This window comes from Phodopus roborovskii, unplaced genomic scaffold (genome assembly GCF_943737965.1).
Source record: "Phodopus roborovskii unplaced genomic scaffold, PHOROB, whole genome shotgun sequence".
NCBI classification, from domain to species: Eukaryota; Metazoa; Chordata; class Mammalia; order Rodentia; family Cricetidae; genus Phodopus; species Phodopus roborovskii.
In genome coordinates, this window is record NW_026126418.1 from 13,756,435 (window position 1) to 13,783,824 (window position 27,390).

At 42.8% G+C, this 27,390-nt stretch overlaps 1 protein-coding gene across 1 annotated transcript in view; it reads left to right on the forward strand.

Moving 5' to 3' along the window:
* Nucleotides 1-27,390, forward strand: part of Ext2 (exostosin glycosyltransferase 2) — a 134,939-nt gene that overhangs the window by 34,139 nt on the left and 73,410 nt on the right. The window lies entirely within an intron of this gene.

Consider the following 27,390-nt stretch of genomic DNA (forward strand, 5'->3'; position numbering starts at 1 on the left):
GAAGCGACACCATGACTATAGTATCTAAAGGAAAACATTTAATGGGTGGCTTACAGTTCAGAGATTCAATCCATTATCATCATGGTGGAACATGGTGCCAGGGAAAGAGCTGAGAATCCTGTATCTTGTTTTTCAGGCAGCAGCAGTAGTCTGTGTGTCCACACTGGGAGTACCTTGAGCATAGGAAACCTCAAAGCTCACAGTGATACACATCCTTCATCAAAACTGCACCCACTCCAACAAGATCACACTTCCTTAGAGTGCCACTCCCTATGAGCTTATGGACACTAATTACATTCAGACTACCACGAAAGGAATTAAGAACCCAGTGTTATAGACAGCTGGCCTACACACACACACACACACACACACACACACACACACACACACACGAGTGGGCGCTGGAGATGAGCAAGAAGAGACTTGGAAGTTCTCAGCACACAGCCCATGTTTTTAACCTGGCTCCTCACCCTTGGCCAGACTGTATGGATGAAGGCAGGTAGTCACCCAGCTATGGGATGAAGAGACCCAGAGCTACCTGCTTCCTAAGTGCATTCTCAGCCTATCCAGCTGTTTGCCCACTTTTACTCTGCTTAGGTCCTCCTGGTCCTGTAGCTCCAGGTACCCTGACTCTCTCTGCTTTATAGCATCCATATACTGTGGATGAATTTTCCAGTCTCTGTATCATGGTTGTTAGCATCATGTAAAATTTTCTATCACATGTCACTCCAGGGATTTAGGAGAGGGAAAATTGCTGTGCCTGGTCCTACCCATTGTACTTGGATATTCATGTTAGTAATTTTTCATCACTATGACAAATACTGGAGATAATTACATTACAAAGAGGGAAGGGTTGCTTTGGACTCACAGTTCAGCAGATTCCAGGCTATGACTGGCTGGACTTGTTACTGGGTAGATGGACAGTAGATCATGGTGGAGTACAGACCTGAGCAGAGCAGTTCACTTTGTGGACTGTGTGAAGAGAGGAGAAGGGCCAGAGCCCCCATGGTGTCCTTCAAGGGTGTATCCCTATGGCCCGAGCACACACACTCCTTCTAAAAGCCCTACAATCTCCCCATGCTGCCACTCAGGGACCAAGCTTTTAACATAGGGCTTCAAGCTTTAGTGACACTAAGATCTTTTTTACGCAGTAACTCACCTGGGTGGAATGTCAGCTGTGTACCCTGGGGCTAGGCTCTGCCTTCTGTGGGCCTTAGAAGACCTTCTGCAGAGTCTTGTGCCATCCTGGTAGAGAGCAGGTTGCTGATGCTGATGGTGACAGCCTCTCCGCTGACTTCTCATAGCTGGGAGTTCCTGGGCTTCCTATTAGTATTCACCACTGACTTCATCTAAGCTAGTGAATCTGAGAATCAGTTTAGAGTTTGTCATATTTTTCCCATAACCCTGTAGCATTGGGGGAAACTGCCCCTTGAAGAGTCTGGGTGTTTGTGTTCTTTGTGTCACTTTTAAAATTATTTTTAGTTTTTAGACAGGATCTCATTATGTAGACCAGACTGGCTTAGAACTTAAAGAGATCCACCCTTCTCTGCTTCCAGTGTGCTGAAGGTAATTTTACCTCCACACCCTGCCTGATGGTATCTTTATTTACTAGATTAAGTATAGAGTCATACACTAAGTGAGATTCTACCTCACACAAGATTCTACTATAGGAATGTTAGGGAGGAACTGGGCCTGGAGTGAAGATGAACACATTCTGTTCAGTCTCCTCTCTGGTCCGACAGCCACACAAAGAGAAAGAGGTCACTTGCATTTTGAACAGAGCATCTCCTGATAGCCAAAAAAAATGGCAAAATTGCTTGACAGGATCAGGGGGAGCTGCAGGCCTGGGGCAGGCTTGGTTTCGAGTTAGTTGTCAATGGCAGGCTAGGAGTCACTGGGACAGCTGAGATGGAATGAAATAAGGGTGTGTAAAGCACACTGCTTACTGGTTATTGAGTTTGAAGACTGGGACTGTGCTCTGGCCCTGTCCATACTAATTGTGTTACCATCCTGAGCATGGAGCTGTCTAGGCTTTCGTTTTATCTGTGGAATGAAGGGCTTCACTGAATCACCTCTCGTGGTCCAGGTAGCCGTTTAATAACTGTGGAAGTCTTGTCTCTGGCAAGAATGTTACCTTCCTGACCAGCATGGATGTTTAAGAGGCAGTCTCTTTTCTCCCTGAATATGTTCTTTCCTGCTTCCCCATGTCTATTTATCTGGGACTGCTCCTCAAGTGCTCTAAGGTGATGCATCTGCCTGCCTGCCTTTCCTGTGAACTCAGGGTTCCCCAAGTGTCCTCTTTTGTCTCCCAACCCCACATTTCTGAACTGGGCTGGTCTCATCTAAACATGCTTGAAATAATTCCCAGTTTGATATAAAGGTTGACAGATTTAACTCTGGCTAGAAATCAATTGTACCCTTCCCTCCTACATTGCTGAATGTGCTCCTTGGGTGGGAGCGCTTGGCTTCAGTTGAGAACCAGGAGTTCCATTGATATGTCATCTCTCTATTTGGAGAGTTATTAGTCAGTGTCCCCACACTATAAAGCAGCATTGGAGGCCATGAGCTTAGAGAAAGTTCAGAGGCTCACATTTGATGTCTGTCAGACAACTGGTTTGGCCTATGATAAGGGCTGTCATGGTTAATGTGCGGTGGGTGGTCAGAGAGAGCAAGAGGAGAGCTTTTGAGCTCCACAGCCTCATTTTAGGGCATACCCCACTGACCTGAGAACCCCTCAGTTGCCTCACCTCTTAAAGGTCATAGTGCTTCCTTCCCAGGGCCACCATCTGAGGACCACGCCTTTACCTGTGGGTCTTGGGAGACTCACTAGTGTGTGTCAACGTGTGTGTGCACTTGCTCTGGAACTGCATACGTCGTCTTTTGCCTTCTGTTTATGTCTAGATTGAGCTTGACCTGGGTTGGAGTGTTAAAACCGCTTATGTACTTCAGTGAATCCTCCCTGGGGAGCTCAGCCCCGGGTCTTTATGTCATCTAGGCATATGTCTCTGCAGTCACTGGGCCTCATACCAGGTGAGGGGTCAGCATGAACTGACACAGGGCCTGGTTATCCTGAGGCATTCAGAGCTAGAGCTTATTGAACTGCAGGAACAGTTGTCACCAGCAGGGGTCTCCATCCACTTTTAAGTGACTAATTTTCCTACCAAGGATTTAAATCTGGGGAAAATCCCATATGGCAGGAGCTGCTTGCTTCTCAAAGGACATAGTCCTCACTGTTGTTCTCTAGAGACTGTGTTGTTCAAGTGACAATTCAGGCATTTGCTCTAGCAGCATGAACACACACACACACACACACACACACACACACACACACACACACACACACACACACACACACACACACGGCAGGTGGGAAGGGGAAGGGGTATTTAAAACTAGCTAAACAGAAAAATCTAAGAAGAAAGGCTATGGTCTGAGTGTTTGGTACACTCATTGTCATTCTAATTGTGTTATTATTCTAATTGTAGCTGGGAGTTCAGTTGTTCTAAAGGAGAGAGACATGGAGGCAGCCATATCTAAAGACAGGGCTGGAGCCTTAATAGGGCCACAACTGTGAGGAAGCCAGTTGTTATGAAGAAAGTATCTGTGGCGGATAGTCCTGGAAAGGCCCTTGTCAGCAGTGTGAGCACACATACAGCCTTGGGAAGTCTAGTGGCGACTTGCACAGCTTTAGGAGGAAAGTGAAAAGCAGTCCCTTTAGATAGTAGATGTGGCAGCTGCGGCAGTAAAGCTGGTTCTCAGATGTACTTTTAGTGTCCTATGTGCTAATTAACTAGTTAATTGACTTATTGAAGCCCCGATTGTTCCTTCAGGGGCAGAGTAGGGGCCACAAAAAGGCTCTGTGACTCTGCTCTTGAGGTGCAGAGTTTACTCTCAAAGCTGTTTTAAAGATGGTGATGGAGTTCCAGAGTACACTATGCTGAGATGGAAAGGCAATCAGGCCTTGGTGTCCAGGGCTGGCTGGCTGGGAGATGGCCTTCCCAGTAGGCCTTAAAGATGAGCTTTGTTTCGTTAAAAGGCAGGAGGAAGTTTGCAGCTCAGTGTTTCTCTCCAGTCTCCCTTGACTCACAAGAGAAAGCATACAGGCTTAGGGATCAGAAGGCTGGCTAGTTGAAAATTCTTGAGTGAAGAGGGAAAGGTATAAGTGGACCCCCCAGTTTATCTGTTGAGCAGAGTTCCCAAACACTGTTTTATTGGTCAGTGGCACCCCCAGCAGTGACCCGTAACCCCAGCCTCACTAGGAGGTGGAAGTCAGGAGCCTGCTTTGCCTTTGAACTCTCCTTTTTTGTACTAGGTTGATTAGGGGCCTTTGAGGTAGCAGAGATTTTAGCATCTTGTCTTCTCTGTAGTCACCAGCACTAAGGAAAGGTCAGCTATGAGTTTCTGTTCTGTTGTGTCTCAGTGTACCTTCATGGTTGCCTAGTAAATGTATCACATATCTATGCTGCCGAGAAGTCTTGGAGATGTGAGCAGACTGCTGCTTAGCAAATAAACCCCAGAATGCAGCGTCCTACACTAGCACTAACTATAGCAAGAGGTCCAGACTGAGCAGGCGAGGCCTTGGGGCTGGAGAGCTGGGCCTGTGCCCATGCTCTCATGCTTCATGTGTAGGAGAGCCCCCTTGAGGGCGCTCTTGTTTTGCATTATTTATATTTGCCTCCGTGGATTTAATTCCAGTGTCCTGTTGTTTAGATGCCACCACCTCTAAGGGGACGGCCATGACACAAATGGGTTTGTGAGATGGGTTGGAATTCTCAGTGCAGTGGACACAAGCCCTGTTTTCAGGCTTCCCTATAGAGGGTCTGTGGAAATGGTGTAGTTCTTCAGGATATAGTGCCTTTGTTTTCTTTTTCATGGTCTGCATCTCAGTTTCTATCAATTTATATACTATTCCCTCAAAGCTGTTACTAATAGGCACTTCAGCTCCTTAAGTTAAAGCTTAATATACTGAGCATATATAATTTTTTAAAAATGCTGGATCATCTATGTCTTACAGATTTTTTTTTTTTGTTTAGAATATTTAAATTTTCTTTTTTTGGTTTAGATTTCCTATTTTTTTTTTTTTTAATGTGTGAGAGTGTTTTGCTTACATGTATGTCTGTGTACTGACTGAGTACATGGGCCTGGTGCCCATGAAGACTAGAGGAGGGTGTCAGATTCCCTAGAACTGGAGTTATAGACAGATGTGAGCCACCATGTGGGTACAGGGAATTAACTGCTGAGACACCTCTCCATCCCCTTAAGCTTGCATTTTTAAAAGTGTTCTGTGATTCCTTCATATGTCTAGACACCTCAGCCACCCAGACCCTGTGTGTTAGCTGAGGATTCCTTATGCTGCTGGCCCAACTTTCTGTCCCTAGTGGTTATACAGTAGTCTATGTCCCTTTCTCTCTCACCCCCACCCCAGCATACCCATTTACAAGGCAGATGCTTTCCATAGGAGGGAGATAGGCTGTTAGAAGAGTCATCCGACTGCACAGCCTGAGGTAGGCCAGGCATACACTGTTCTGCCACAAATGCACTCAGACCCTGGTGCCATTTGGCCTGGGCTGTGGGTGAAGTCAGGCTGCATTCCCAGCCATTCAAGATGACTTCCTGTCACCTGGTCTAGCCTTCTCCTCAAAGTGAGTGCTTGAGATGACAGTTCAAACTGGACACTCCCCTGGTAACACATTAAAAAGGAAAGGTGCCACTTCTGATTTCCAGAGTCGGTGCTATAATTCGTGTAATTCTTACTCCTCTCCCCCAAATGTGGAGGTTTTTTTTTTTTTTTTTATTTACATAAGCTAGGACATGAGATGGTGCAGAGGTAACAGAGCCTGTTGTGCAAGCCTGATGACCCTGGTTTAGTCTTGGAACCCATATGGTGGAAGGAGGACATCAATTCCTACAAGTTGTCAAGTCGCCCTCTGACCTCCATACACTAGCTGTGTTTCACAGGTACCAACACACACCACACACACACACACACACACACACACACACACATACACACACACACACACACACACACACACACACACGAGAAATAAACAAGCAAATTATAATTTTGGAACTTCATACATACTCAGCACACACATATACGTGTAATAAGTAAATTGGTAGATTAAACTCTTGTAACTACACACACTCACACATGTACACGTGATAAATTAATAGATTATTTTCTTGGAAATAAGTACTCTCACAAGTACACATGTAATAAATAAATTAGTAGATTATATTCTTAGAGGTATACACATTAACACGTACACATACACTCTCACATGTACACATGTATACAATATAAGTTTATTATATTATTGGAACTGCACACACACACACATACACATGCATGTGCACATACACACAGAACTATTTCCCTTTAGTCCTGACAGGACACTCTGCTGTCTTCCTTGGCCTGGCTTTCCAGTTTGCTCTTATAAAGCATTTGTCTCTCATGCATAAGGCTCTGGTTTCAGACCCCAGCACCATCAGAGGAGAAAAAATGCTACTGAGTCACTTCCTCTCAGAGGGAATACTCAGAGGGAAACATTCCCTTGAAAGGAAAAGTGAGTTCTGGTACCTGAAGGCCCTGTGGCCGATGGGGGAGTCTCCCTGAAGGTTACCACTTGGGGGGGGGTTTTCAATGCATGTGTACTCTGTGTTTGAGTTTTCCCATGTATGTAACCCCACACTGTGAGGGACCAGTTTGTGTAGTTGTTTAAAGCAGGGTAAATAAGGATGGGTTTAATCAGCATCTTAAGGAAGAACATTTCTCTGTGTGTATGTTAAACTTTTTTTTTTTTTTAAATTTTGGTATTAGGAATCTTGTTGGAAAAAGACTTTTACCAAGTATCTGATCGGAAGCCAAGAAAAGCCTTTTAATAGGACTTTCTCAGATTTATAGTGCACTGGGGCCTGTAAATAAATTTTCCTGTCTTTAAGGTTTGGACTGATTTGCAGTTGTTTGGTATAGCTTCTGAGATTTAAATCCTTGAGGTCCAGATGGAGAGACCATAAAGCTGTGTTCTCTGGCAGCCTTGGTATGTCTTGTCCATGTGCGAGCATAACCAGGTAGCGTTCAGCTCGGCTGGCTTGCTGTGATACCAGCGTCTATTCATTGCTTTGGATTTTCTACAGAAATTCATTTAACTATCAAATGAATTTATGTGGATACATATTCGTATGTGTGTTTTGTGTTTGTGTGTGCGCATGTCTGCACATGCATGTGAAGGTCAGAAGTTGACACCTGGTGTCTTTTTATATCACTGACACTTACTTTTCTGAGATAGGGTCTCTCATTGAGCTCAGTGCTCAACAACTGGCTTCACTGGCTGGCCAGCAAGTCCCAAAGATCCTCTTAACTTTGCCCCTACTCTGATCCAACCCCCAGTACATGCTTTTACCACCATGTACTGCCTTTTCCTGGGTGCTAGGGATCCAGACTGAGGGCCTCACATTTGTAGAGCAATCACTTTACTGACTTAACCATCACCCCAGCCTCCAGAAGAATATATTCTAAGCACAGACTTTGTTCCTCGTGTTGCACTGTGTAGGAGTGCAGCCTCTTTCATAGGGAACATCAAGCTGCTGGCACAAGTATCAGTGGTAATGAAGGAGTCACAGGCCAGGAGTGTTATGTACCCAGTTGTTCTGAGTGCCATCAGGTCTGCCTCTCTCAGAGGTGAACTTTACCACTGGGCACTGTGCTAGAGAAGAGGAGTTGAGCTAAGAGGTTGTTGTCCTCTGCTGGACATTTGGTAGATAAGAGGCAGCCTGATGAATCATCCCAGGCTGAGAGTTTCTCAGTGCCAGCAACAGAGAGCTTCATAGGGAATTGGAAGGAAGGGGGTGCATAACACTAATGGTGTGTGTGAGAAAAGGGGGAGGCTAAATAACTGAAATTTTGTAAAAACCAAATCTTGGAAATTACCCAGGCATTTCTTAGATTTCACCAATGATCAGTGAGGCCTGGGGACCTGATAACCTTGAGGACACATCTGAGAGCCAGAGTGCTGGAACCTAGGTCTTGTGGCGCCTAGTCTGGTATTTCGCTTTTTGTTTTTATGTGATATACGGCAGTGTTTTCCAGCCTGTAGTGAACTGAGGTCAATTCAGTGGGTCACAGCTGGTATCTAATGTGTGTGTGTGTGTGTGTGTGTGTGTGTGTGTGTGTGTGTGTGTGTGTGTGTGAAAGAGAGAGAGAGAGAGAGAGAGAGAGAGAGACTAGGAAAGTATCAGAATGTTATATAGTGAGAATAATTATTTCCTGAATTCTGTCTTGAGTTGGGTTGGGCCTATAGCTCAGTGGTAGAGCACTTGCCTAGCATGCACAAGGCTCTGTGTTCAATCTTTAACACAGAAAAGTTAAAAACAAACAGACAACCCCCCCCAAAAAAAAACAAAACAAAAAACTCTGCCTTAATTAGACATAGAAATAATTTTTGTGTGTTTTAGTCATGAGTCCCAATCAAAAGCAATTTTTATGTGATAGTGAAAAGCTTAAAACTTGTGAGTGGGGGAGACCTGAATTCAGGTCCTAGATGCTGATCTGTAATGGGTCCTATGGCTGTGGGCCCCGCACCTAACTTTCTAGCTTTACTTTTCCAGTCTAGACCTGGGCTGGGTAAGACTGCCCATTTTATGTATTAAAGCCTGTGGGTTCTGGTCCCAGCTCTGTGCTGGTGGTCATTCAGGAACTCCCTGGGGTTTGCATTTGAATTTGGAAACGTGCCTCCTGGTGAGAGCATGGTCTTCAGGAACTACAGTGAGTTATTGCCACAGATATATTATGCATTTGCTTCTGGGCTTGGAAACTTGAACCAGAATTGAGTCCATGGACTTGGGTGTACTCTCATGTCTTGGCATGGATGAAAGTTCACCTCTGTTCTTCTCTCAGGATCAACAAGGCTCACAGGGAGATAAACATCACTGATTCCCTAGCCGGCCTTTTTGTTTAAATCCAGTATTATGACTTTTCCCCCTTTCCAGTGAAATCAATTTTTACTGAGTTTTCTTTTTAATCTCTGCCCAGTTGTGATTTTTTTACTCATTTTGTAGGGGAGGGTACTAAAATTAAACACGAAGTAAAAAGTCAGAGAAATATTAAGATGCAAATTAACATCTAGGTAGTGGACAGTTGTGAAGATCTAGTTTTGAATAGATGAGGGCTACACGCAAGGGACTTTTTATGGGGACTTGAGAGGATGGTCACATGCTTTCAGAAATAGTAGTTGTTACATTCTGCTGGAGAGAATGTGATTGAGGGCAGGGTTTTTCTCTGCTTTCTGCTTTTCCCCTTTTCTCTCTGTTTTCTCCTGTCTCCCACCCCTTTTTTGCCTGGCCAGCTCTATCTCATATCTGAAATCCCACTGGAGAGCAGAGCCGAGTCTCAGCCCCCAGACAATTTGGGCCAAGGGCTAAAACACTCCCATAAATCTGAGGCTCATTTTAGTGCCATGGTGAAACTGTGCGAGCGGCTGGTCTCCGTGGCCCCTGCCCTCTTGCTTTATGGGCTGCTTTGGCTCTTCTCTATAAAGAGGCCCAATGGAGTCATTTGAAAATTCTTATCAGTTTGCTGACAGCTATATGGCCTTTCTGCTGAGTCCAGAAGCTCAAGCAGGCGTGTGAAATTTTTGATATTAAAATTGAAGAAAAATACCAGGCAGAAGAGACTGGGTAGTACAATGGTGATTGGAGGTGAAATGAGGCTAGCCAGGCCATTAACTTTCGTGGGTCTAACTTCACTATTGGCCATTGGTAGAGAGGTAGCCAGGATGAGGCTGGCATAGACAGGGACTTCCATCTTTAACCCAGTACTGACAAATGATGTTCCCTGGGCATCTTGCCTTCCTAGCAGGAGTTAGGCAAGCCCAGGGGGCTGGGGTGGCCACATTGGCAGCTGTTTCTTTCCTAAAGGCAATGTCTGCCAGTTGCAGCTTGCTGTCTGTGTGTCTGCAGCATTGCTGTTACTGAAGTTAAAGGGATTTTGATGAATTTGCTTCCCTGTCCTTTAGACCCTATCCTTAGCCATCCTCCCAGAGTTCTTTGTGGAGAGCCTAGGCCCATCAATGCCCGAGTCTTATGCCCTCCCGCGCATGTAGAATAGGCTAGAAACTGCCCCTTTTCACCCTTTCCACTTTCCCTTTCTTTCTTTGCTGAAAACTTTTGCTGCCAGCAACCGAAGGGAAGGAAAAGCCATTACCTGGACTGAGGCCAGTGGCTTGATGGGAGCTTCACAATCTTTGGCATCTCCTGCCCAGAATGCTTTTCCAGGCATTTTTAGCCTAGCATCCCCCCACCCTCAGCTACCATGCCTTGCCTTCTGGGGGTGGGGTGTGGTGGGGGTTTCCTCTGCCTCCTTGCTCTTCTGACCCTGTTAGAAGAGAGTGGTGATAAGCAAAGTCCAGTGGACACATATTTTTTTAACTGTTCTGTATCCCTTTCTGTTATAAACACATTATCTTCTCTTTTTCTAGTATTTTGCAAGCATGTTCAGTTTAAAACAGTCATTTAGTCTGAGGTTGAGACAAAAAACAAGGAGTATTTGTGGTGTGGTAGTCAGACTGACATATGCAGCTGTAATGTAGGGTTGAGCCAAAATGAAAACACTGGTCTTGTTATTTGTTATTTTTCATTCAGCTTCTAAATGGAGAGTAACTATGGACAAAAACTAAAGGGCAACTAAACCAGAGTGTCTCAGATTCCAAAATGGTACAATTACTTTCTCATTGTTTTCAACTGACATATCAATATCCTGTGATTTAAGATAATGAAGTAGGTATAATATCTTATACCATTTTTCAATTTTTTAGAGGTATTTATTTTATTTTATGTGTATACATATTTTGTCTCCATGTCTGATGGTGTACCACATCTGGTGCCTGCAGAGGTCAGAGATGGTATTGAATCCCCTATAAACAAAGTTATGGATGGTTGTGAGTCCTATGTATGTGGGTCCTAGGAACAAACTAGGGTCCTCTGCGAGTATATTGAGTGCTGTTGGCCACTGTGTCATCTCTCCAGCCCCATCTTATACTGTAATTTTGACCACACTGAATAATGTAAACACGAAGTCATAAATATGTGGTTGAGCCCTTTCTTCCAGAAGTTCAGGGCTACTGTTTCCTTCTTGGGCATCAGCAGGAAAACTATGTCTAAAGCCAACCACAGGTTAATCCCCCATAATGAATCCACAACATGGGGCCTGGCTTCAAGAAAGGCCTCCTTAATAAAGGTATTATATATTAATTTGCAGCCTACACAAAAATTGTCTTAGTCTATGGGCTGGTATCCCACAAAGTGAAATTATTTGTTAAATTTCTGAGAACACCTTATAGGAACTGCCATTGTAGGTTTTGTGAACTCATTATATGCAACTTAGAAAAAGATCTAAGCTTGCAAGGGAATAGTTTGTCAATGGTCAGAGTGATGTTTGGTATGTTTTCAAGTCTTTAGTAAGAGCTAAACTGACTCATAAAATAATCTGTTTTGTTTATTTATACTACATGGCACAATGATGCTTAATATGCTATCATCTTTGGCAACAATTGACAAAGAATTTCTGTCTATAGTTACAAATGCTGATTGAGTATTATATGTGGATATGAATTGTCTCAGCATTGCAGGAGCTTAGAGAACTTGAAATTGCATACTTATTTGGGGCTGATGTAATTTGTAATTTTATAATAGTGTGATCCATCTTATGATGTTAGGTTGTGGGTCTTTGGAGCATAAGGCAGTGATTACATTCATTATTTCATTGCTGTCACTTAAAGTCTGCTAATACTGAATGAGTCCAGAAGTGGTGGCAGTGTAGCTCTCTATTAGCCATTTCTGGCAATGTAGGGTTCTTTTTATGGACACTTAAGGGCTAACTTGTTACATTTAAACATGTTGCTGCTTAATGTGAGTGCCCCTACCTAGCATGCAGGAGTCCACGGTTTAGTCCCCAGTGCCATTAACTGTGTTTACTGTCCATGTCAGATAAGGGTGTTAGTAGTGACAGTGTGGTTTGCTGGCTATCTTTCACATCCCAGTGCTTTTTCCTAAAAGGAATAGTGTTTTATTTTTAAGTGTTTGAAGTCCAAGTTGAGGTGAATTTAAATTTCAACCTACTTGGATCATGCCTTGAGATGCTTGCACAGATAGAGATCACTTGTGTTTTAGAAAGATCCTGATCCTATTGAGTGTGTCTGTGTGGCATTCTGAGAAGGGAAATCCCAGAGCTGGTGAGACATGGAAGGCCGTGGTGCAGTTTGTAGACAACAGGCCCTATTGTACACTCTTCTGCTCTCTTCAGCTGAGATGAACCAGTTAGACATTGCTGTTTACCCAGATATGCTTCTCTAGCAAGCTCCAGGCAAATTGACATATGATGTAGCCACAGGTAGAATCTTTGGAATTGTAAGTACAGAGAAGAACATTGCTTTCTAACTACTTAGCTACTGAAGTGATTTTTAAGGGTTAGGTACAAGAGGGCTCTGAATTCCCACTGTGAAGAGCTTTCTGGGCCATGGTTTGGACACATGGATCTCTTGAGAGGTCCCTCTATAATGTACCATAGGCAGGTCTCTTGAGGCCCTTGTGTAATGGGCCACAGTCACCCTTGCTCACTTGGGTGACAGAGGGTGGAGCTAAAAAGAGAGCCAGCTATCAACACAACACCCTGATCAGGGTCCTGCTCTGGGTCAAGGACATAGAGCTTTTCCTTTTGGATCTCTAGCAGAATGTGTCTTGGCCAAACTTCATCAGAAAGGGAACAGGGGTTGGCTGTCTAGCAACCAGCAGCAGTTCATGGGGGATCTGGGGCCTCTGTTCAGGTAGACCAGTGATGTGAGCATTGTACCATAGGAGTCTCGTTGTTTTTTGTGGTTTTTTTTTTTTTTTTTTTTTTTTTCCTGTGTGTTACAGTGGAAAGGGCATGGGGGCAACCTGACTGCTGAATTCATGTCCACACCAATATAAAGAACCTGCCACCGTGTGCAGCTGCTCCCTAAGGAAAACAGGAGAAGGCCCTGTGCCAATGGGGTAGCTTTGGGGGTGAGCAAGCTTTCAGTTGTGCCCTTAGAGTCCCTTCACATGCTGTGCGTATGTGGTGTTTTAATTAACAGGGGCAGGCCTTTCAAGTGGGCCTGCTTGGAGAAAGGCTTGCTTTATATTTACCTTCTCTAGTCAAACAAACACATGCTTTCTCTCACCTGGTTTTAGCATAGCAAACATGGGAAATCTCACCCCAGGCAGATTCCTTTAGAGTTGGTTGACCCAAGTTGTACTCTTATTTGTTTGTTTTTGATGACAGACCTTGATTAAAGGTTTCCAGTGCACCTTTTAGCTTTTTTCATGCAGCCAGACAGGAGAGAAGGCTGGTCAGCTGCTGGGCCCTAAAGACGGTCCCTATCTGGCCTGAGAACAGTGGGACTCCAGGGAGGTGGGATGACTCCAAAAACTGAGCAGGCAAGAATGCAGTCTCTAGTCTCTTTGTTGAGAGAGTTGGCCAAACATAATTTTATTGGCCAGTGGCTCCTGCTTTAGTAACCTTTCACCCCTGTGGCTCTTGAAGGTGCAAGCCACTGGCCGGCCTTGCCTTTGAACTCCTCATGGCTCCCGCCTCCTCAAAGGCTCCCAGTCAGGGCTCGTGTTTTGCTTAGGACCTTGCCTCACAGCAGGGTCTCAGCAGTTGGGAAAACTGATCCACCCTAAGATTGCTGACATATTTGAAGGTGATACCCCTGAGACTGGAAACCTATGGCTTTCTATTTCAGGACCTGTCTGTCACATGTCAAGAAACATGACTTAGGCTTCCCCCTTTCCTCCTCTATGCCTTCTTGTTTCCCACAGGACAGGAGGTCATTACCCTGGGGCATTTCCTAAGAGTGATCACAAAGCCCTCTCTTACTCCATTTTCTCCCAACTTTCCCTAGGGCATTCGTTTTGAGAGAGTTCTGTTGTGAAGAGTGCATAAGCATTTGAATACCAAACTGTCCTCAGTGTCCAGGAACGTCACTGATGGTGCAAGGACCAGGGCTTATATACTTTGTCCTGATACCTTCATATTCCAACAAGCCTCCGTTATAAGATAACCCAGTAGTCCTTCCCACTTTCAGGAACAACCCTGTCTTGCAAGAAGACAGAAAGAGCAGGGGTTGCTCTCCCACCTCTACACATCCTGCTAGAGGAGTTATTTAGAGGCAGCTTTGGGAACACATGGACATTGGATGATTTCAGCTTAGCATCTTTGGCAAAGAACTAAACTTGTCATTCTAAAAATATTCGGCAGAAAATCCATCTTCTGCTCATGATGCCTTTAGCCTAGGTGACGTCCTAGATGGAGGGACCTAAGTAGAGTCTCTTTGCTTTTTCTAGATCCCAGACAGCATACTGTTGATAATTATATTGTCTTTGACAGAGAAGACATGGCAGTGTGGCAGGGTCTGTTTTCAGAGCAAAGGCTACACTGTGTCTGCTTTTGACCCCTGCCCTCCTGTGGTATTGAGAAGGGTTTGGGGTATTGGTTCTGAGCTCACACTTCCCAGTCGGGAAAGGGTAAAATGGTGGTTTCTGTCAGCTACTGCATTGGCCACTTCTGAATGCAATAGTTCCCATTCTCTCCTACAGAGAGCAAGCCTGTCTGAGAAGCTAAGTAAGTGGCATAAAGGTTTGGAAGAATTTGAAGCTTGTGATGTAAAAGTATGAAGTTGTATTTATGAAATGCCTTGCTTCTTTGTTTAGCACCTTTTGAATGATGATACTCATCAGAAATAACTTTTGAATGCCCAATTTAGGGAAATCACTGTACATAGTTCGGAATCATACAAGCTAAGATCTTTGTTCTCAAGCAGTCAGTGGTCTATCTATCTGTTCGTGTCTGAGTTAGTTGGCTAGGGCTGCCACAACAGAGTAGCCCAGTATGTTGGATTGGATTCTCTAAGTCTTCTGTTAACTCACTGAAGGTCGCCCTCTCAATGCTTCTTTACGCAGTGTCTCCTGAGCTCATGCACCACTCTGTCTGAATTCTCTCTTGTAAGGACACAGATTGGCACAGGGCCCACTGTAACAGCTCATTTTGACCCAGTCATCTCTTTAAGGGTTCTTTCTCCAAAGTCATGTCACCTAGGGCAATAGGATAGACACACTTAAGCTTGGGTTGTGTCAGGTACAAGAGCCAGACAAAGTCTAGTTGTCAGTGGTTCAGTTGAGAAGGACCTTACTGAAATCTACCCTGAGGTGTTTTTCTTGAGGCATTCAAGCTACTTCCTGAGGACAAGCAGGAATGGAGAGAGGAACCAGGGAGGAGTAATGCTTAACTGTACCTCACTGCAGTGTGCAGAAAACACCTAGGACTGGCCTGTGTCACAACTCAAGAGTATGAGGAGACTGCTCAGCTGTCCTCGGTGTTTTCTGGTGTGGTCAGCCTTCTAGCATGGTTTCTGATCACAACAGAATAACAGAGAAAAGTGGTAGTCAGACTTTCTCTGTCCCATCTGCCAGCTCCCAAATAAATGACATGGAGGCTTCTTATTAATTATAAATGCTCAGCCAATAGCTTAGGCTTGTCTCCAGCCAGCCCTTACAACTTAAATTAACCATTTCTGTTAATCTGTGTGCTGCTCCAAGGCTCATCTTCATCACCTATGAACTTTTCATGTTGCTTTTTCTATGTCTAGCTCATGATTTTCTGACTCTGCCCTTCTTCCCAGAGTCCTCTAAGTTTGACTGTCCTGGCTGTCCTCTTGCCTAGCTACTGGCCTGTCAGCTCTTTATTAACAATGAGAGCAATACAGTGTATGGAGATTGTTCCATAGCAATAGGTGGTTGGATGGATGGATGGATAGATGGATGGATAGATAGATAGATAAATAGATAGATAGATAAATAGATAGATAATATACCTTGAATAAGACTTGAACCTACTGCTATCTTGTTGCAGCTTCTCAAGAGAGCTGAGATTATAGGCATGTACCATCACAACATGTGACAACAAGTATATTATTAGCACATGTATTTCCTTCCTTCTTTCCTTCCTTCCTTCATTCCTTCCTTTCTCCCTCCTTCCCTCCCTCCCTTCATTTTGTCTTTTTGAATGTTTGAAATAAGGTCTTACTATGTAGCCCAAGCTGGCCACAAACTCTTAATCTTCCTCCTCTAGTCTCCTAGATACCAAGTTTGTTTGTGTGCTCTACCAATGTGTAACCTTGCACAAGTTGGCTTTTTGTTTTGTTTTGTTTTTGTTTTGCCTTCTAATGACTCCAGTTTCCATCTACTTTTATATTCCCTATGGAGGGCTGCCTCCTGACTGTATTAGAATGAGCATGGCAGTTTTTCAAGAGTAAAGTATATTATACTTCCTAGACCCCTAGTTTCTGAGTCTTGAAGCCTCTTGATTAGGCTCCTTCTCAGAAGGGTCTTCCAGCATTGTTCCAGAGACTTGCAGCAGACCATATTGTCTGCTGGGCCAGATCATTTAGCCCAGAGCGCACAGAACTGGGCTGAGAAAGGGAGGTTTCTCAAGAACTTGGACTTGGTGGACTGTTGACTTTTTGCTGCGCTTGATTCCTTTAGTGAGCTCAGTGGGAGTCCAATTTAGCCCACATTCAGTGCTCCATGGTTAAATCTGAAGTCAGGGAAAAGCTGAACCAGTAACCACCATGAACTTGTCAATGCCTCAATTTTCTCATCATAAAACAGGGGTAATTCCTTGAGCTGTGAGGATTAAATGAATGAATCAAGGTAAAGCACTTAAAACGTTGCCTTCTGCATAGCGAGTGCTCATTAATCGACAGGTGTTTCCTGAACCCCTGCCTCAGTCCCGGAACACTTCTGAGTGCTGGGCATGAGCCAAATAGTAAAACAGGCAAGTGCCTATACCCACCTGTGGCAGGGCCAGTGTTGGGGGTGAGGGTGATGGTGACAGTGCTGCCAACCTTACCCAGATCAGAGTGTCATTGAGTTTGCTAGTCATCCTCCAAGAGCTTCTGTGTGCTGGGTCCACATGCCTTGGGAACATTGAGTGCAGAGCATGCTATGGAGGCTGCTGGCCTGTGCTACTAGCCTTTTCTTTTTCATGATGTGGTTGTGGGGCATTCCATTCCACATTTGGCTCCCTTTCCCATGTTCTAGTTCTTTCCCTGAAAACTAGGTTTGTCACCTCTTTTTGGGAAACAACCGTGTAATCCAAAGCCATGTAAACGTGTAAAGAGCTTATAAACATATATTGACCCTTGAAAAACACCCTAGTTGAAAAAAAACAAAAAACAAAAAACCTGTGAACTCACTTAGCATACTCGTTCAGTATCAGAGATCACTACTGTGGATGTTATTGTTCAGATTGTCATGCTTATTTGTGATTATTAAGGAAGATGTGCTGTACATTTTGTCTCAAGGAACTACTGGATATTAATTCTTTTTTATTAACATATAGTTTAATTTTTTAGAATTTTATGTGTGAGTACTATGTTTACATAATTTCCTTTTCTCTCTGTACCCCCTCCAACATCTCTATGTCCTCCTCCCAACCCCTCAAATTCATAACCTCTTTTTCTTTAATTACTTTTATAACACACACATACACACTACCAGTCAGTCATAAACATATACAAGCAACACTGTAGGCTGAACGGTAACTCCTTTTATCACCCTCCATGAGTATAAATCCTGAGACTGAGGATAAAAGGGACACTTTGCTTCTGAATGGATGACATATGTGTGTATATGGTTCTTTGGGGTTTTCTTGGCCAGTACTTTGAAGACAGAATTTGAATACCAATCCATATCCTCCCTTGCCTTCTAACTCAGAATAACCCACAGCTTTGGGTGAAAGAAAAAGATCTAGCACATATAGAAAATCCAAGGACACAAAGGGCAGCTGTGTTGTATGCTGTGTAAGGATTAGCTGTGGCAGTATTGAGAAAACTTTAGGAATTCTCTGGATTGTGCTAGGGAGCCATGGGATTACAGTATTGTAATGTTCATTTGGCACAAGGAAAATGAGATTCAAATAGGGAAGGCTTAGAGATGGCCAACGGAAGTGCTAGGGTTAGAGAACCACCTGAGGAGATGGTGTGAACAAACATTATTCCCAGGAAGGGTGGAGTGAGGAAAGAGGGTCATTTAGTAGGCTGTGGGATTCATAACTGTGTTTGTTAAATATTTTTTTACTACCTCTATGTCACATTTGTAGACTATTAATAATCTTAAAAAGGCAAAATGGTTTACATCAATTGTTTGGTGGGCCAGATACAATGAGTTTGGATCCTCTGCATAAAGGCCAATCATTTATCTCCATCCCCAGTGCTCAAGATATGGAGAAAGGAGGAGACTTGAGACTCACTAGCCAGCTGGCCTAGCCAGAATAATAGCTATAGGTTCAGTAAGAGACCCTGTCTGAAAAGGTCAGATGGAGAGGTGATTGAAGAAGACATGCAAAGGTCATGGCCTCTGGTGTGCACATACAGGTAAATACACACACACACACACACACTTAAAAGAAAAAGGGAGAGAGGGCAAAACAGCAGCAGTAGATTCCCATAATGGATTCTTCATTCTAGCATATGCTTAGGAGTATAGAGATAAAAGTTAAGAAATGTGAGACTAAATCCTAGGAGAAACTAATTTACAGCAATAATTATTGGCTGAGTATGGTGCTACATACCTACTTGATTGACTGAGGCATGAGGATGATGAGTTCAAAGCTAGCCTGGGCTACAGAGCAAGGCTTCATGCTGTATATCATCTCATAGGAGGAGAACAAAGTATTGTTAGCAAGGTGTGGCCCTTTGTGTCCTGTCCTCAGCTGTGCCTGCTTTTAAAATGGTTCTCAGCTGTCTGCTGGAACAACACCATCTCTTAAAAATAGTCACTGCTGTCAGGCCCAGTCCATCCTCTGCTGATGTTGTGAGAATTTGGTTGTGGTATAAAGGATACCACACAAGGCTTTTTACCTCATCTCCATACTGCCTATCCATCTTCCCCTGGATCTTGCTGGAGAATCCACCTTTCTTCTTCCCCAAGTTCTCTCTGCCCAGAAGTTCTGCCTATTCTCTCCTGCCTAGCTATTGGTTGTTAAGTAGTACATTTTCATACAGTATACTATCCCACAATATTTCCCCCTTTTTGTCTAAATAAAGTCTTTTACTCTAACATAGTAAAACTACATATAATAAGAACAATTATAAGATAAAAAATTATATTCATAATACCCAGTCTATTTGTATTTGGCATCTTTGGAGAAATTATTCTATTATCTATCCTATCTTGATGAATTTAAAGTTTTATACCTAAAGTTTTATCATAACTTGTTTTACCATCCTACTAATATTTTTTAGACCTTAACACATCTTCTTAGATAAACAACTTAAGCTTTTATGGTTCGCAATCTTATAAACTTTACATCTCTTATGTAAGTATTTTTTTTAATTTGGTAACAAATAAAATGGTATAACTATCCAGTCTTCATCCCCCATCAGAGATATGAGAAGGATGTAATATTACTTGAGTAAGCAGTAAGTATAGAGTAAACAACTTCCAAAACTATAGAAATGGCGGGGACAACTGGCTGCTTGGACAGTCACCCAAGATTCCTCTGTAACTTTGGGGCATCTACCTTTGAACTACAGGTCTAGGATATCTGACAGATTTTTTGTGAAGCAGGAATTTGGAAGGACTGTCCTACCTTGTATTGGCAAAGTTTGGCAGGTTGTCTTCTTTTGTGTCCTATTCTGTTTGGACAGCATACTGCCAGCAGTTGAGGCAAGGGCAGTTTCTGTGCCCAGTGGCTAACTTAGCCACATAGGAAGCAAACTCCATATGGAGGCTCTTCAGTGTTCAACATCCTTTTTTGAAGTAGATTGGTGCTGCCAGGAGCAAACATGTCTCACTGTCATGAAAAGCCTTAGGTTATTAAAACATCTTAATTGCCACCTTCTGTAGGCCTCTGAAGAGTTTGAAGGGTCATCTATCTAAAACAAATCTCTGTTTGACCTTGAAAATATACATATGTACATGAGTACTAGTTTGATGGCTATGTGTGACTAACTATTAATCTGCACTTCTTAATTATCCTAAACAATTTGTAATAATAGGCTTAAGAACTAGAACTTTAAATTACATTCTAAAATGAGCTGTATAGGAACAATACTTTAAACAAGAGTAGAAACATGTACAGGGTTTAAAACAAAAATAACTTTAAATTTGTATCAATATACAAAAATTCATACTATATAAATGTATGAGATTAATAGTTACTTTTTAGCTTAAAAGTAGATTCAATAATCTACCCTTTTCTCCTACAATTTATATAACCCCCTTTTTATATTTTTAGGAAAAGATCCCTGAACCTAACCCCCTTTGTTTAGTTTCCTCCCTGACTATGACCAATAACAACTTGCAACCAACTGCCCTAAACAGTGACAAACATCTACTGAATGACCAAAACACACTCACCCTACCCCTTGGGAATGTGGGCATTAAGTTCTCTAGACTGCTTTCTGTTGTCTGGGGGGGTGGGTGGGTAACAGCATCTTTAGGATACCTTGAGAAAATTGGGAAAATGGTCAAGTCCTGAGAGAACTAGCTATATCATTTTTTGTTTAGTCTCTGTGTGATATGTTTAGAGCTTATCGGAAGTCCTGGCTGCAGGAGTCTGTGAGGCTGGACCATCTAAGCTAGCAGCTTTGAAGTTGTTTTAGATACAGAATTTTAAGGAAACTAACAAAGGCATTCTGAGAGGCTGGATTGCCTGAGCTACTTGTCTTCATCAGTGTTTGGTCCTTTTTTGTACTGAAAACATAATGGACTTTTAAAGGTAACATACATATCTGCATTTACACAAGTATGGAATGTGTGGTGTGCACAAGTCAGTTAATGATGATTTTTTGCTCTATGTTTGAGTAGGTAAAAGGCATCTAACAACTTTATAAGTCTATTTGGACTACATAACCAAATGAAAGGATGGCATGTAATAATAAGCGATGAGGTCTCTGTAGCCAACAAGATTTGTCATGTTTCATCCATTCTCAGAATTATTCCCATGTCAAGGAATCAGCTTACACGTCTCCTGTCCTGTAGTCTTTCCTAGCTTCCTCCCTCCTTAGGAGGTCTCTCTGATCAAATTTGATCTCTATTAACTTTGAAGGGAACCACAGCTTTTTGTTTCCCATGGAAACAAAGGCACAACCTCTCCCCCAGTACAACACATATCCTGGCTTTCTGTGTGTCTGCAGTGTTCTCTGACAGAGTGAGCCAAATCTTAAAGGACAGGTCTGTCTGCCAAGTGGCTCCACTTAGCACATAACATTGGTGGCAAGTGGCAGAGAGCCTCACCTCTGTATGCTGTGAGCATCAGCCCACCTGAAAGACTGTGGGCTGGGGAAGCCACAACCAGCTCCTTGTCCAGAACTTTTCTTAGCGTTCTTGGGTCCTACGTTTTGATATTTGAGCTTCCATGTTGGATACCATATGTAGTAGTACTTTCTCCCCAGGACTTCCAACCCACAGATAATGAATGACACAGGGACTTAATATTCATAAAAGCCCAGCTTAGGCTTGTTCTTAATTAATTCTTATAACTTAAATTAACCCATACTTTTTAGTCTGCATTCTTCCACAAGGCTCGTTACCTCATCTCCATACTGCCCATTCTGCTTCCACCATGTCTAGCTGAGGACTCAGCCTTTCTTTTTCCCCCAGTTCTCTCTCTGCCTAGAATTCCCTCCTTTACTCTCCTGTGTAGTTATTGTCTGTTCACCTTTTTATTATACCAATCACAGTAATACATCTTCCCACAGTATGCAAATATCCCACAGCACCCCTGAAGTGACAGGGTGAAGAGAATGGAGTGTGCAAATGAGAAGAGCCTCAGGACATTTCCAAAGAAGATGCAAACATTAAAATATGGACAGTTTTTAAAATTATGTTTATTTTAGAGCAGTGTCTTAGATTTCTATTGCTTCGATGAAACCACCAAGACTAAAATGCAAGTTGGGGAGGAAAGGGTTTATTATTATTTGGATTACACTTCCTCAGCACTATTCATCAAAGAAGTAAGTCAGGACAGGAACTCAAATAGGGCAGGATCCTGGAGGCAGGAGCTGATGCCGAGGCCATAGAGAAGTGCTGCTAACTGGCTTGCTTTCTGTGGCTTGCTCAGTCTTCTTCCTTATAGAGCCCAGAACCACCAGCCCAGAAATCAAAACAACAAAATTTGCCTGGGCTTTCCCCCATCAATCACTAATTAGGATAATGTCCTGCAGACCTGCCCACAGCCCAATTTTATGGAGGCATTTTCTCCTTCCCTTTAGGTAACTCTAGTTTGTGTGTCAACTTGACATAAGACTAGCCAGCACAAGCAGTTTTAGGTTCATAACAAAGTTGAACAGACATACAGATTTCCCATATAGCCTGTGTTTTTTTACATTTAAATATTACTGTCATTAGGGCTAGAGAAATAGCTTAATACTTAAGAATACATACTTCTTGCTCTTGCAGAGGTCCCAGGTTTGGTTCCCATCACCCACTCAGGGTGACCACGGCCGCCTGTAACTCCAGCTTCATGGAGATCTGATGCCCTCTTCCGGTCTACACAGACACCAACACTCACGTACACATACCCCCATACATATGTATAATTAAAAATAACATCAAGATATTTATTTATTTATTTATTTATTTATTTATTTATTGGTTTTTCGAGACAGGGTTTCTCTGTATTGTTTTGGAGCCTGTCCTGGAACTAGCTCTGTAGACCTGGCTAGCCTCGAACTCACAGAGATCCGCCTGCCTCTGCCTCCTGAGTGCTGGGATTAAAGGCATGCACCACCAACACCTAGCTAAGATTGTTTTATAGTTGTTATAATTTTAGCTCTGTGTCATATTTTAATTGAAAACCTTTTTATATAAATAACAGTGTATATTAAAATCAATGGCCCTGGGAAGCTGTGCTATATTAACACAGAAATCCTAAGCAAAATAACTACCAAGCAAACTGAGCAGTACAGGGAAATGTTAGATTGTCAATAAGTGAAGTCAGCAAAATTAAATAACATTCAGTGAGTTCAGCCAGTGTAAATTACTGAATTAACAAAATAAAGAAGATGCTCATAGGATTACCTTATAAAGTAGGGGCAAAATCATTTGACAAAATGATTCAGACTGAGAAAAATAGCTCAGTTGTTAAGAGCATTGTTTAGTTGCCAGCACTCACAACCTTCTGTAACTCCAGAACCAGGAGATCTGACATCCTCTACTGACTGCCACAGGCACCAGGCACGCATGTGGTACACAGACATACCTGTTAAAAAGATCAATAGCCTGTTTAGTAAAATCTCAGTTGAAAGAGAGCACTTCTGCAGCTTGCTAAAGGCCCTACAGCTAGAGTGCTGCTCACTGGTAACAGCTGAAACAGCTCCCTCTGTGATAAATATCTCAGTAATGATGTCATTCTTCCCACCTGTGTTCAGTAGTGTGTTCTAGGCAGTGAGAGAGGGAAAGAAATGAAAAAAAATAAAAGCAAAGCCGTTTTTGCTTGGAGATCATGTGATCACACAGAAAAGTGGTTTGGATGCTAAGGTGACACTGCTGAACGCATACTTAATTAATTCAGCATGGTTATAACATGCAAAATCATTTGTTTTTTAAGAACAATAGGCTGGGCGGTGGTGGCACACTCCTTTAATCCCAACACTCTGGGAGGCAGAGGCAGGCAGATCACTGTGAGTTTGAAGCTAGCCTGGTCTACATAGCGAGTTTCAGGACAGCAGGGCAGGCTTCAGAGCTACAGAGGAATTCTGTCTGGAAAAAAAATTGAAAATAAGTAAATAGATAGATAAAAACTTGTGTCTTTTTTTGTTGATGGTGTCCTCCTGGAATCTAACAGAAATGCAATAGAGCTTATTGAGTATATTTTATAATTGTCCACCTTCCATGATTTTATAATTGCTAGTATATTGCTAGCTGATTCTGTTGAGTTTTGAGATGTAAAATCTTATTGTGTTTGGTTGGGTTTTTTGTTGTTGTTGTTGTTTGTTTGTTTGGTTGGTTGGTTTGGTTTTCTTGAGATGGGGTCTTACTATGGATCCTTGACTGTCCTAGAACTTGTTATGTAGACTAGGCTGGCCTCAAACTCCCAGAGATCCACTTGCCTCATTAGTATTGGGATTAAAAGCATATGCTACCATACCTGGATACATATAAAATCTTATAATTTGAAAATAATAGTAATAACAGATATTTTTAAATCTTAGCTAATGAAGCTTATGTTTTGGCCTTTGCATAAGAAACTATGAGAAGGGGATTTAATTGAATATAAAGACACCTCACTAACCATGGTGAAGAAGTATGGGTCTTCTTGCCTCACATTACCTCACAGTGTATAGCAAAACCATCAGGAAAGTCACCTTTCGTTCTTGTACCTCTGTTCCTGTCACTTTCAGCATGTTGGCCTTTTCTATTTAGTTACCATACACCCATGTCACCTCCAACCAATCATGTCTGCATTCTAGCATGCATGAGTGGGAGGTTCAAGTGGAAAAATATGAAAGGCTGACTGCAGCATAAAGGACTTTGTCCCTTTCCATAGGAATACACACATCAGGGGACATGGGCCGTGATGTATCATTGCCAGCCGTTGCAGATTTAGAGTATCATAGCTGCAGCATATGGAGGTGGAGGCTCTTCATCTCACAGCAGACAAGATCCAAGTAAGGCAGGACTGGGGTCTCATTAGGACTTTCAGAGGCATGCCTCCAGTGATATGTGTCCTCCAACCAGGTCCTCCCTCTTAAGTTTTTAGGACCTTCCAAAATGGCTACCCCCAACTGGGAACCAACAGTTAGACACATGAGCTTGTGGGGGGCAATTCCCATTTCAAACCATAATATATGTGTTGGGAAGAGCATTTGTGCTCAGTTTACAGCAGATAGTTTCTGTAAAGCTTGTCTCCCAGTCTTCTTAACTGCACTGGATAGATGCTAAGACCTTCACCTTACAAATTTGGGAAGCAGATAGGTTTAATAGCTGCAAGCCACACCAGCTGCTTGTCACTGACACCACTCCCCACCCCTGCACTGCACTGGCTTCTTATAAACCCTAGTTATTGCTGATCCCATTGACATGGCCTTACTAAAGAACAAAAACATCCATGCTATTTAATTGTTATATAAACCGAAATAACAAGTTCAGCTGAGTTCCTATTTGCTTATTATAGTAATTTTACATGTATGTGTGTGTGGATGTATGTTCAATGTGTGTTAGCAAAAGTGTTCATGCATCTTTGTACACATGGGTAGAGGTTAGAAGCTGGCATCCAGTGTTTTTCTCAATCATTCAACACTTTGTTTATTAAGGCAGTCTTTTGCTGTATCCAGAACTCCTGATTCCACTCAGTGTAGGCAGCTACCTCACCCAGGGATCCATCTGAGAGCTGGGATTATAGCTGGCCACCACAACTGCCTGGCCAACTCCAGTCCTTATGATTGCACAGAGTGCCTTGCCCACTGACTCATCTCCCCAGACCCCTGGTTGGATAGTTCATAATCTTAAGCTGACCCAGCCTTGTCCCTCTCAGAGTTTCTTGTGTGAAAGTGTTGGGAATTTTGCTGTTCTTATACCTTGATGTCTGTTATGTTTTACTGGCTTGTTAGTATCTGGATAAATGCCTAATCAAGGTCTTATTGGTCTGACCTATTCCTGCATGACCAGTTTTCCCACTGTACAGCCTGCAGGAGTGTTCGCATGGCTGCCAAAGTCTCTCTCATTTAAACATGTTGGATAGATAGAAAGGTGGCTCATACATTCATTTTCTTTGAGACAAGGTAATGTAGTATTTGTGTTTGCTCTCAGGAAGAGAACAGAGGGGCTTTCGTACATTGTCCACATGACCGAAACCTCCTAGTCTCCGTGGACAGGTCACTGACAGAGAGGCCTGGCAGGGCTGTAACTCATCATGCCTTCTGAGCTCTTACCACCAAGGTCCTGCAGAAGTCATTAAGCCCTAAAAGCTCACTTACTCTTGGCCTAAGACACTTGAGCTGTGATTATTGGCAAAGCTTGCTTTCTCTATAAGTGAATTGCAATTTGTGGGTGGGAGGATGATTTGAGACAGTTTGAGTTAGATGCTGGGTTGCACAGTTGGCCTTTGGCAAGTATTCAGGTGCACATAGGCACATGCACAGGTAGAGAATGACAGAGAGGGACAGCAGACTTCATCCTCTGGCCTCTGTCTGGCAATGCAACCCCTCCCTCATATCACATGCACATGGGCAGTGGGCACACACAAAATAGATAAGCAAGTATTAAAAAAGAAAGAAAGAAAGAAAAACAGAGCTTGTATGACGGAGAGAAAGAAAAATGGAAAATGTTCCTTCAGAAAAGAATCTTCAAATTGACCACTTTTCAGAGGACAAGTGCCAAGAGAAAGCTGGGCTGACAGGAGAGGGAAGGAAGGGGCCATACATCTACATTTTTATTTCAGTAAATCTAACAATCTAAATGAGATGGGATCTTCCTTGCAAAACAGTACTTTTTTTAAGTTCACACACCAAGATTTGCATTCTTCTATGTCTGCAAAAGAAAATCAGTAATTTTAAGCCATACAGCCTGGTACCTGGGAACACTGAACAGGAGGTTGTAAATTTGGGCTACAGAGTGAGATGCTGTCTCAAATAAAATAAAAATAATGCTGGTTGTGGTGACCTATGACTGTAATCCTAAATTTTAGGAGGCTGAAACAGGAGGACTCTGAGTTCTAGGGCCACTTGGGCAGTGAGATGTCATCTCAAATGAACACACAAGAATAGTAAATAAAACCTGGTCACACATACTCACAAGAAACCTGCCCTAACTGTGTCTTTGATTAATTCTTCTAAACCCTTTTGAGAAGGAAAAGTAATGCCAGTTTTGTACTAAACTCTTCAAGGAGTAGGAAAGGGGGGGTACTTTTCAGTTCATTTTGTGAGACCAGCCACACCCTGATTCTATAACACAAGTTAGGTTTTCCAAGTGGCACCAAATAATTCTGTGATAGGAGAGATAATGTCTTGATGCATGGAATTCATGAGTGAGTATAAGAGAACTCTGAGTCATGGGTACCTTTAAAGGAGTGAGATTCTGACTAGACATGCATGGGGTCTTGAGGTACTGGAATGCTCCCTGCCTTACCAGGGCTGTCCTTAATAGTTTTCATAGATACAAACTTTCATTTACTTGTGTACACAAGAATTCTAACATATTCTACATGTTATATCCCGTTTTCGTGTGTGGTATGCACATGTGCGTTCAAGTACACAAATGTCCACAAAAGGCCCAAGGTTGCTAAAAAGAATCATCTTCACTGCTTTTCTACCTTATTTTTTGAGACAGAGTCTCTCAGTCAAATCCAGAGCTCACTGATACACCTAG